Below are 11,128 nucleotides of genomic sequence, written 5' to 3' on the forward strand. Positions count from 1 at the left end.
GGCCGACCATGCAATCCCTCCACCGGTCGCGAGATCGGATCCCAGCTGTTAAAATATATATGACATTTCATTATTTGCTGTATCACTATTTAAGTTATTTAATAGGGCAAAAATCTGAAAATCGATAAATATGTCACATAGGAGTTATTGAAGGAACAACGACGATATAGACTACTATCTCAGTAATATTATCGATCTAATTATATTTTGTCACATGTAGCACTAATATTTTGTACAGAGCTAGTTTCGCAGTGTTAGTGCGTTTATACGGTTAGAAAGTATCTGGACAGACCACCTCAATTTAGTACCAATCCCACTTACAGTTGTCACGCTCCATTATTATTATTATTATTATTATTATTATTATTATTATTATTATTATTACTATTAGCCACCGGCGTGGCTCAGTCGGTTAAGGCGCTTTTGCCTGCCGGTCTGAAGTTGCGCTCGGGCGCGGGTTCGATCCCCGCTTGGGCTGCTTACCTGGTTGGGTTTTTTCCGAGGTAAGGTGAATGCCAGGTAATCTATGGCGAATCCTCGGCCTCATCTCGCCAAATACCATCTCGCTATCACCAATCTCATCGATGCTAAAGAACCTCGCAGTTGATACAGCGTCGTTAAATAACCAATTAAAAATTTATATATATATATATATATATATAATTATGATTATTATTATTATGATTATTATTATGATTATTATTATTATGTACCGAACTAGGTTATACCTTTCGTAGCATCCTGACGTAAGTATTTAGGGTCAGATTTTGAACCCTAAAACTTCAGGATATACTACCCGATAACTTTCGTAATTTGTTTGGGAACGAAAATGCGATGCCTGATCAATATAGCCTATTCAACGTTAGCACTGCTCCACGTCAAACAATACTACTTACTCCTCGATATTCAGTGTGTTTACCCACTTACCAGTATTACCAACGCCTCGCATCTCATCTGCGAGTCGCAAGGAATGATCTGTTCGCTCCTGCAGTCGAGTCACTCACGCTCTGCGGCCCACGTGTCCCCCGCCCCTGGCTCGTGCGCGCAATCAAAACCAGAACCTGTTCGAGTATTCTGCCTAAAATGTCCTTCGCCTGCTGCCGCGCGGACGAGGAGGGAAAAAATAAACTACGCTAATGGACTGCACTCGGCGTGTTCCAAGCTGACTGCAGCGTCCAGCATGCAACGCCACCAACTGCAGATTCAGTAAGCTTGTATTTCAGCACTATTCACAACGAAGTAATATGTTCAACACCATTTGGCTTGTAATGCGCACAAAGCTCTCAGTATCATGTAGCAATTAATAATAATAATAATAATAATAATAATAATAATAATAATAATAATAATAATAATAATAATCGTTCAATTTACAGCAATAGTAAGTTAGAGTATTTAATTCTTTTTTGTCTTTCTAATAATTCTGTAGTGCTTTTATTCTGGATATTTATGGTCACCCTCACTGAGGGCAGATTATTTTGTTAAAAAATACCCCCCCCCCAATAAATTGAAATACATTAACTACACTATTTTTAATAAATATGGTACTTTAGCTTATATACCTATGAACTATTGTAGGTCAACGCATTCATTTCACAAACTTCGAATGTCATTTGGGAGAGCGTTACATTTTGTGATGAGGGTACTAAGAAAAGGCTCTAATAAATCCAAAGAGATCGCATATAAGTCACTAATACGTCCAGTAATGGAATATGGTGCTGCATGTTGGGATTCTTACAGATTGGAACATATTAAGACACTGGAAACGATTCAAAAACGGGCTCTCAAGCGTTATCGTAATAATTCGCCATTAAAAATGGGACTCACTCACTGACAGGAGAACGCGAATTCGATTATGCGGAATGTTCAAAACATAGAGGTGAGCCTGCCTGGAGAGAAATAAAAAATAGGTTGCAGCCGCCAAATTACTCTTCAAGGAACGACCACTCATATAAATTGAGGGAAAGAAGACAGAGGAAGGACACTGGAAAGTTTTCTTTTCTCAATCGTACTATCAGGGACTGGAATGCTTTACCTGCAGACTTACGAAAGACTTTACCAATAACCAACAATGTATTTAAAAATAGGCTTAAAGACTTTACTAATAGACGGTAGTATATTATACACATTATTTAAGGGGTGTAACTGATGTTTTATTTGAAGTATTGTATCAGTGAAGGAGTGTTGTGTCAGTGAAGTGTGAAGTGTGTTTTGTCAGTGAAGTGTGAAGTGTAAGTAAAGTGTGTGTGTGTGTGTGTGTGTGTGTGTGTGTGTGTGTGTGTGTGTCGGCGAAGTTTTATAGCTTATAGTGGTAGTGCAAAGTATTTAAACAATGAAATATTTTTATTGTTAGTGAAATCAGGATAGTATCAGTGAAATGTGTCGTAGTTCCAGTGCAGTGAGTGAGTTGGCAGCGAAATGAGTGTAGTGTTGAAAGTACAGTACTTGTGCATGTATGAACTTATCATACTCCTGAGTTTTAGTTCGAACTTGGGGTTAAGATACAAATTAGATTTACTTTAAATGTTATTTTAAGTGCTCATGCTTCATTTAATTTAGGATGCTCCTTGTTATTATTATTAATTTATTATTAATTGTATTTTTTATTAATTGTGTTTATTATTAATTGTTATTAATGAGCGTATTATTACTTACCACTGCACCGGGTATTTACCCATTTGCAGTGTGAATACATACATACATACATACATACTGCATTTTTTCCACACTTATAGCATATTTTGTCTCTCATTGTAACTAGTCTACAATTTCATTATTGTAATGTACTGTGTTAGCGTGTGACAAACTCCACTGTAACAAAGTGCAGAGTTTTTTTCTCTCTGTACAGTACTTCGATCTTTACCCCCATTTTAATCCGTTTACAATTATTTCGATTATTTATATAAACACGAACTCTAATACGCTGCAGATTGTCCATTTCCATTTTGTCATGCTCGTTGCTTGATTATCATCATATTATCGTTTTATCAACTGTAGGCCTAATTAAACGCAGTACTTCGAGCTTCCTACAATCATTCTAGTGCAATGAGGAGTAGGTTATCTCTTCAGACTTCATTCTAATTCCACATTCGTTAAATTTATACCCTATCATAACTGTGCCAACTCTGCACTATGAACCGGCCGTTTGTATAGGGAAGACCAGGTAACTTGATACCCTAAGGGTGAAACCTAACCATTTTTCCCCCATTACTACAAATGCTAGTGGATTATGGTGATTTTCTAGTTTGAAGGTTGAATTTTCTTTTGCCAACTTCGTTTCGAATTTCGATACTGACAAATACTATAAATGGTAGTGATTTTGTAACTGGTATGTTGGCAGCTGAGGCAAATATCGACAATATTTGCCGGTACTGGAGTTCCATGAAATTAAAATTGTACTAGATTTCTCAGCCGGTTACTGGAAGATAGTGAAATTCGAACTTATTAATAATTAATTAATATTAGTATTAATATTAATACATAATAGTTATTTTATGTGTTGCGTTGTGGTTATAATTCAAGAATAGTCAGATAAGTACGAATAAATATAATATACTTGGGCGTGATAATGCACGTGGGTAATGGATAGAAATATTATTTCAAATTTTAATGAATTTCTTTCGTGTTTAGATTTTTATTACTATGTCAAAAAACTGAAATGGTGTTGCAGTGACTCCTCCAAGGAAGAAAATGTGTGGCATTCAGAGTACGCTTCAGAAATCTGTAGTTCACGTGTATAATGAGTTGAAGAAAGAAGATAATGAAGAAGGAATTATGCTAACGGAGACAGCAATTACAACCAGAATAGGAAAATTATTAGGAGTAAGTATTCTTAAGCATACATTTCAAAGTGGTATTCAGTTTTAGGAGTTTGCACTAATAATTTCATGATTGTGGTCAAACAAAACAAATTTTTAAGTTAGGCCTAGATGTTTAATCAAGTCAGTGATTTTCATATTGCCAAACTAAATACATTTAAGATACTGTAATACTGCAGTAGGTGATAGCTTAAATACATTTACAAATTAGACGAACAAATAATCAAACAGCACGAAAGTAAATTTCCAGTTTTCTCTTTTAGTATTAAATTAACCGTTCAGATCACAATTTACATGCCACATCGGCCGAAGAAAATACAAGTCATATTGTAATTATTAACTTGATATTGCAGCAAATATTACATGAATGTTGGCCTGTTATGGTGCTTAAAAATAATTCAGTTTTATATAATAACTATATAACATACTCTATAAAGCATAGGAACGTTGACTCTGGCTGAATAATTTATTCATGACTGGTCTAAGTAATATTAAATATGGTGTTTCTTCAGAAAAGCTACCCCACCCAAAGTACTTGTTAAGATATAACACTCGAGAGGACGAGGACGAACTACTGGGAAACTAACCATTTCTCTTCGTCATGGACCTCTCGCATGTTATATTGGTAATTAGTAACAAGTTTGAGGGAGGGACTACAACAATGCATTAGAATATACAGGTAAGTGTCAAAGGATTTTTGTGCTGAATGTATTTGTGGCTGTGCACTAAAACCACGTGTTCATCACTATGTAAATATCACAGAAATCAATTAAACAAAATAAAATTATGCCTTCTTTGATGTAGCTTTTCTGGAGAATTACCTAAATATTAGCCTACTTAAACCTATCGTAGACCCAACCTAACATGTTGATCATTTTCTATTCATATAGCTGCAAATGTTGGTATCATGCATGAATTTTATGATATAACAATTTTTAGAAGTGTTATGTTATTGTTTGTTATTACAGCTTGGCTTTACTACAGCCACGAATGTGATAAATTCACAGAAGGGGACCCCACTTGTGACACCAGGAAAACATAGACTACGTAAACATCCAGTGACTGATGCTGATGATTTTACGAAAGATGCAATTGCGAGATTTATTTATGACAAGTTACATAAAGGTAGGGAAGTTACAGGAATTATTGTGTTGATTTATGCAATGTAATTCTGATATTAGTCATATGTATAAAAATATGGCATAATTTTCATTTACTGTTACAGGGGAAGTACTAACAGCAGCAAAAGTTCTGGAACATATGAATGATGATTATGAAACATATTTATTTAGAGTATCCTTATCATCGGTGAAAAAAATTTTGAAAGAGATGAAATTTCTATGGAGCAAAGGGGATCCTTATACACTTGTACGAGAAAGTGATGTTATTCGTTTTTAAGAGAATATATAAGAAATGTGGAGCGTGAGAACCCTAAACCGGTAGTATTCTTGGATGAGACTTGGATTTTTATGAATGGTAAATTTCAATGTATTGTGAGACATTGAGTGATTGAATTTTTTACTAACAAATAGGTTAACACTTATGTGGAATATGAAATTGCAATTAATATAGGCTACTAGTAATGAATCCAGGTGGGAACAACATGTTTTGCAATTAATAGTTTCATATTATAACTAGAAGTTAGTTATAAAATTCTGAACGGTTTTCCTGTCTTTAAAATTTTTGTGTCTCTTAGAGTGTCAATGTGAATTGCTTTTCTCTCTCTGTTTTTTTAAGTAGGATCACCCACTTATTCATGAAATAAACCAGGTGAAGTTTCCAGTGACATGAATGGTGTTATTCATAGACCAACAAATGAGGGTGGAAGATTAGATGCCGGAACGAAAGGTGGATTTATACTCGGTAAGTTATATTGATTTATATTTTACATAAATTTGGCAAGAGTAATTTTTTAAATCAGGGTACAAAAATATAAAAATTGGTGACTAAATAAAAACGTGGGAAAGCCTTTCACCAAAGAGGATCTCATGTCATGTTATGTTATGTTTTATTTTCTTTATTTAAATGCTGTGAATTCATGTGACGTAATTATATGCCCAGGTATAATTTTTATTGCAGGTGCTGATTTAATTTTTTCATGCAATTGAAAGAAAAGTCAGGACTACCATAGTGCCCTGTAGTTGAGAAGTGGGTGCAAACACAGTTGTTGACCTGAGAACATTAGGGCAATGCGTTATTGTCATGGATAGTGCTGCATATCATAGCAGACTTGTGAAAAATCAGCCAACAACAAAATGGAGGAAAGAACAGCTACTGGTGATTGCAACTGAATATAATAGATTTGTTGTACTAAATGATAAGAGTTGATGGTGTGAAATCACCTTTTGATATTATATTTCAATATTAATTTCCATACTTTGCAGTTATTATTATTATTATTATTATTATTATTATTATTATTATTATTATTATCATTAATACTACTACTACTACTACTACTACTATTGCAACCGTTTCTCTTATTTCTCATAATTAGGCATACTTATAGATGCTACTTTTTTCTTTCAGGTGAAATTGAATCTACATAAGACTCCTAAAACAACAGAGCCTTGCCAATTACTGTTCTGAAGCGGCCTTGTCTTATGTGTTGTGTCTATATACAATTAATTCTTTCAGTTTTTTTTTCTCCCTTTAATCTAATGAAGTTGTTGGTTGATTGATACCAAGTGTTCAGCAGTTGATGTCATTTGTTATCTTGCACTCCAATATTTAACCAGATGATTGAAAGCTGTGTAAAGTTAAACAGTCAAGACAATGATCCATATCTTCATTGAGATTTCAGAAATGGCATGGGGAGATTCTGAAATATCAGTTCTTTGTAAATATTTGAGACAATCATGGCCTGTAATAATATGAGTACTGCCACTGTAGATTTTCATAGAAGTTCAGTTATTAAATTAGGTGTATTATTTTTACTATGTATTGTACTATATTTTTGTTTCGCTTAATTGATGAATTATATATGCTGTAAATTCAATAGTAGACTGTAGGCCTATAGCTTAACTGATGAATTGTATGTGCTATAAATTAAATAGTAGGCTGTATACCACAAGTGATGAATTGTTTATGCTTGTAATGTGAAGTAATTTGCATGATATTTATTATCAATTTCTGTATATTTCAACTGATTGAATTGTTTATACTTTTAAATTGAATTAACTTGCTTGCTATGTATTATATTTTATAGCTTAACTGATGAATAATTGTTTAGGTTTGTCAATTTAATAATCTGAGTGCCATGTACTTCATATTTTTAGTGGAGCCACCAATGTAGCTTAGTCGGTAGACTCGTTGGCCTGCAAATTCAGAGCTGCACTCGAGGGTAGTTTGGATCCCCCATTTGGTCTGATTAGTTGGTTTCTTCTGAGAATTTTCCTCCATCGTGGAGCGGATGCCGGATGGCCTATTGCAATTTTTTCATTTGCTTTAGAGTCATTCCGATTTTTGTTACCATATTGTCATGTTCTGATCTTGTTATTCTTTTAACAGTGTGGTAAGATGCAGGTATAGATAACCTTACAGTAATTTTGCTACCTTTCAACTACCTCATTACCTCCCACTCCATAAAGTTCATGGATCCATGGAAGTACCAGTCGTCGATGTAATTCGACCATTTTGCTTAAAATATTAAAACACTGTAAAATATTGAGATTTCATGCTGTTACGTCCAATACTGCAGCAAGAATATCTGATTTTGAATCTGATAGTATGACAGCCTTCTCAGATTTATGAAGTTGATACTGGAGATTTTGTAAGCTTAAAAGTGTATCTAAATTTTCACTATCAAAATTAGTCAGTGTTTGAAGTTAGTTAGTTAGTTAGTTAGTGGCGTTTAAAAAGGGCGCGTCAGCTACTATGGCTATTTGCGCCCTTATCTAAAATCTTTCACTAAACACAAACACAATACAATAACTAGAAAGTTTAAAAAACTAAAAAGCGTTGTCATGGTTAAAATGGGGCAAACAAGTGTTTGAATATAATTCCCTGTAAAAGGGAATATACTGGTATTGTACTACAACACCACTACATCTATGGCTTGGTAAACAGGATCCATCTATAAAAAATACTGTATGTAGTCACTCACTGACCAGATCATTTATCGTTTCTAATGATTTTTAAAATGTCTGGAGAAGTATCACATTTCTTAACATCATCTGTTAAAGTTAACTTATATACTATTCATTTTGAAATAACTTGGGATTGTGTTTTATTAGTAAAGTTTCCCTTGATTGAGCAAGTTTGAGTTCTCCAAGTAGAGTCAAAAAGTCTGTTGGGATTTCGGCTCAGTTTATTAATATTTGTGGACTGTGATTTTTTGTTCTAGACAACCATATTATCTGCAAATGATGAGATTATCATAAGATCTATTTCTTTAGTTAGACCATCGACATTAATATTGGAAAATGTATTCCTGAAAACAACAATGTGGGAAGCCCAGATGAATCTGTCTCTATTTACATATTTGTGACAATGAATCAAATAATCAAGTCACTGACCCAGTGTAACACTTTATCATGGACACCCTAAGTTTGCAATTTCTTAAGTGATTTATATTTACAGAGCCATATGATCCTTGAAAATAAATTAAAATTGCTAAGGTGTTTTGTTTTCTGTTTAAAATATCTTTAATATCTTGACTAAAATTTAAAATCTGTCCATTTGTTGAATGTAATTTTCTAAAGTCAACTCAATAAGATGAAAGTTAGTTACTAGATTCCAGGAACCAATTCAATCTATGAAATCATCTCTTCCATAATTTTGGCTATCATACTGGTAAGTGGTATCTGTCGATAACTCGAAAAGATATTAGTTGAATAATTGCTTTTCAAAATTGATGTTATGATAGATTTTCTCCAGACAGATATTGTATTTTAGATGAGATTACAAGATAAAAGTAGTGAGTTTGCTTGTTTGCCAACATATTTAAGAAAATCAGCATGTGTATTGTCTGGACTTGGAGATGTTTTGGGTCTTATGTTATTAAATTAATAGTAATATTCAGTTCTTGATTAAATATTGTTATATAAAGTAGATTGTAGATTTAATATTTCTTTCAGTTTTTCCTTAATAGTCTGACGTACACAGATAAAACTAACAACCACACCACCAGCTAATCTAATAGAAATTAAAATATAATTAAATGTAGAAAAAGTAATTAAAATTATAAATACACGTAATAAACCATACTCCCTAATTTCAACAATATACTATTTTATTCCCTTTTACAGCTTGTAGATAATTATTAATTATAGTTATTACTTATTAGCATAATATTTATTGAACTTATTGGCTATTTCACTTCGTTTGAAAGATGTTATTGTGTACAAAAAGCATTTTTTGATGATCGTTTCATGCTGTATGTTGTGTATAAATCTATGATTTCTGGCCATCTGTTCTGTGTAATCCATCTTTTGTATAGAATTAATAAAATACTCTTTTGGTAGTAATTATTTTATTAATTGAGTATTTAATTTTCACCAGCTCACATTTCTTGAATCATTTGTTTTTTCTTATTTAAATTTAGGACACAAGAGTCAAAAAGAGACTTCACAGTTATGTATCATACATTTTTTCAATGACAGACGTGGAGTTGCAGAAATAATAAGTGTAAGTGTAACATTATTAAGCAATTTACAAACAAATGAAATCTTTAAAAAGGTATCTAGAAGTGAAATTACTTATGGCTTTTAAGGACCAAAATTATTTTTGTAAGTTGATTTATTATTATTTCAGTTTTAGCCTAGTTGTATTATCCATTTCCTTACTAATTTCAAAAGATAATCAGAAGTTCATTCGAATTCCAACCAAAAGTCAATTGGTTATTAATTTATCTACCTTTAGGAAGTACAGTATATGTACGCTGGAATCTTTGAAGTGAAGTGACAATAATTTAATTGGTCTTGGAACAGATTTGATTCTTGAATATTATATACTATACTTTGTTGTATATTTACGTCTAGTAACCTATTAATGCTAATACTAATAATAATGTAAAGGAATAAAAGAATAGAACATAGCAATACATTTCTCATTATTATTGAAACTATTTAGAATAACCTTCCAACATTAAGGTAAAGTACGGTGAGTAAAGAAGTCATTCAGTACATAGGATCGTGATTTTACTACATGTGGTAATATCTGGTAACAGTTGGCAACACTGACAAGGCGGAAATATTTGCTGTTTGGGAACTGAACTTACGTGATCCTCACTATATCTGGCAGGAATTGAATAGAATTGATGCACCACGCTGCATCGTTGAGCAGGGAGTGGGCTGGATTTATTGCAAGCGATGCAAGCAACTTTACGATCCTCAAGGTCGACCGTCTTGTCTGCGGGCCCGGCTTCATGCTTCTTGTAGAGCTCATCGCTTTCAGAATAAATTTGGATCCATTCAAGCGCAGTGGTTAATCCTTGACAGTTTTCCTGCGGCAAACGAAACGAGTTTTTATTAAGTCTGATTCTGATGTTTCCAATCGTGGACTCGAATTAAAAAGAAGTGTGTTCGTTTCTAGGGCAACATTGAATACTTCTATTCGAAATGGATGTTCCGTTCTTCTTTTGTTATCATTATGTGAAGAGTTAAAACAGAATAAGAAAAAGGAAATTAATATTTTACAACCAAATTATATCTCTCAAACCAAATTATATCTCTCAAATTCTTTGTGTGACCACCTCTGTGGTGTAGGGGTCAGCATGTTGGTCTCTTGCGCAGAGGGCCCGGGTTCGATTCCCGATAGTTGAGGTTTTTCAGGGTTTTCCCTCAACCGTAAGGCAAATGCCAGGAAATTCGGGTCACAACATCCCTGAATATCACCGGCTTCATTCATAACCAAAAGCATATTCATAACAACTCAGTAATACATCTAAAGACGCCATCTACTCGTAGTTCACAACAATAGATCCAGTCTCAACAATAGTACACAGGCCTTCGGATTTCACTCAAAAGATTAACTCGCGATATGACCAGAGATGTTAAAGCGAGTAAAAAAAAATTATTTGGGCCGTATTCATAGACATCCTTAGCGCGGGCTTCCGGTGGATGATCAGCGAACTAACGTTTTTCGTATTCATAAATCAGTGTTAGCGATATGATATGAATCCTGTACTGTTCTCCAACCAGGAGATCAACCGTGAAAGGAATGTGCTTACTATTGCGTCATCTATTGGAGCGAAGTAGATAGATAATATTACCGTTATAACGTCAGTTTAAAAAACACGCGCTCTCCTGCATATGTTATTTACTGTATGGAGGGATTAAAAGACCAGGAGATTAACAGTGATCTAATTT

The 11,128-nt window shown here is 33.6% G+C and overlaps 1 long non-coding RNA gene across 3 annotated transcripts; it reads left to right on the top strand.

Moving 5' to 3' along the window:
• The first annotated feature begins 3,249 nt into the window (after positions 1 to 3,249).
• Positions 3,250 to 9,366, top strand: LOC138709311 (uncharacterized). 3 transcript variants are annotated; one of them, XR_011334905.1, is made up of 6 exons: positions 3,251 to 3,822; positions 4,787 to 4,943; positions 5,044 to 5,294; positions 5,556 to 5,681; positions 5,898 to 6,095; positions 6,348 to 9,366. It is a non-coding gene; the product is annotated as an uncharacterized lncRNA (long non-coding RNA). The 3 variants fall into 3 exon arrangements; XR_011334906.1 differs by lacking the exon at positions 6,348 to 9,366 and having other exon boundaries at positions 3,250 to 3,822; positions 5,559 to 5,681; positions 5,898 to 6,241; XR_011334904.1 differs by lacking the exon at positions 6,348 to 9,366 and having other exon boundaries at positions 5,898 to 6,241.
• Positions 9,367 to 11,128: the final 1,762 nt, after the last annotated feature.

Source organism: Periplaneta americana, chromosome 11 (genome assembly GCF_040183065.1).
Source record: "Periplaneta americana isolate PAMFEO1 chromosome 11, P.americana_PAMFEO1_priV1, whole genome shotgun sequence".
Taxonomy (NCBI): domain Eukaryota; kingdom Metazoa; phylum Arthropoda; class Insecta; order Blattodea; family Blattidae; genus Periplaneta; species Periplaneta americana.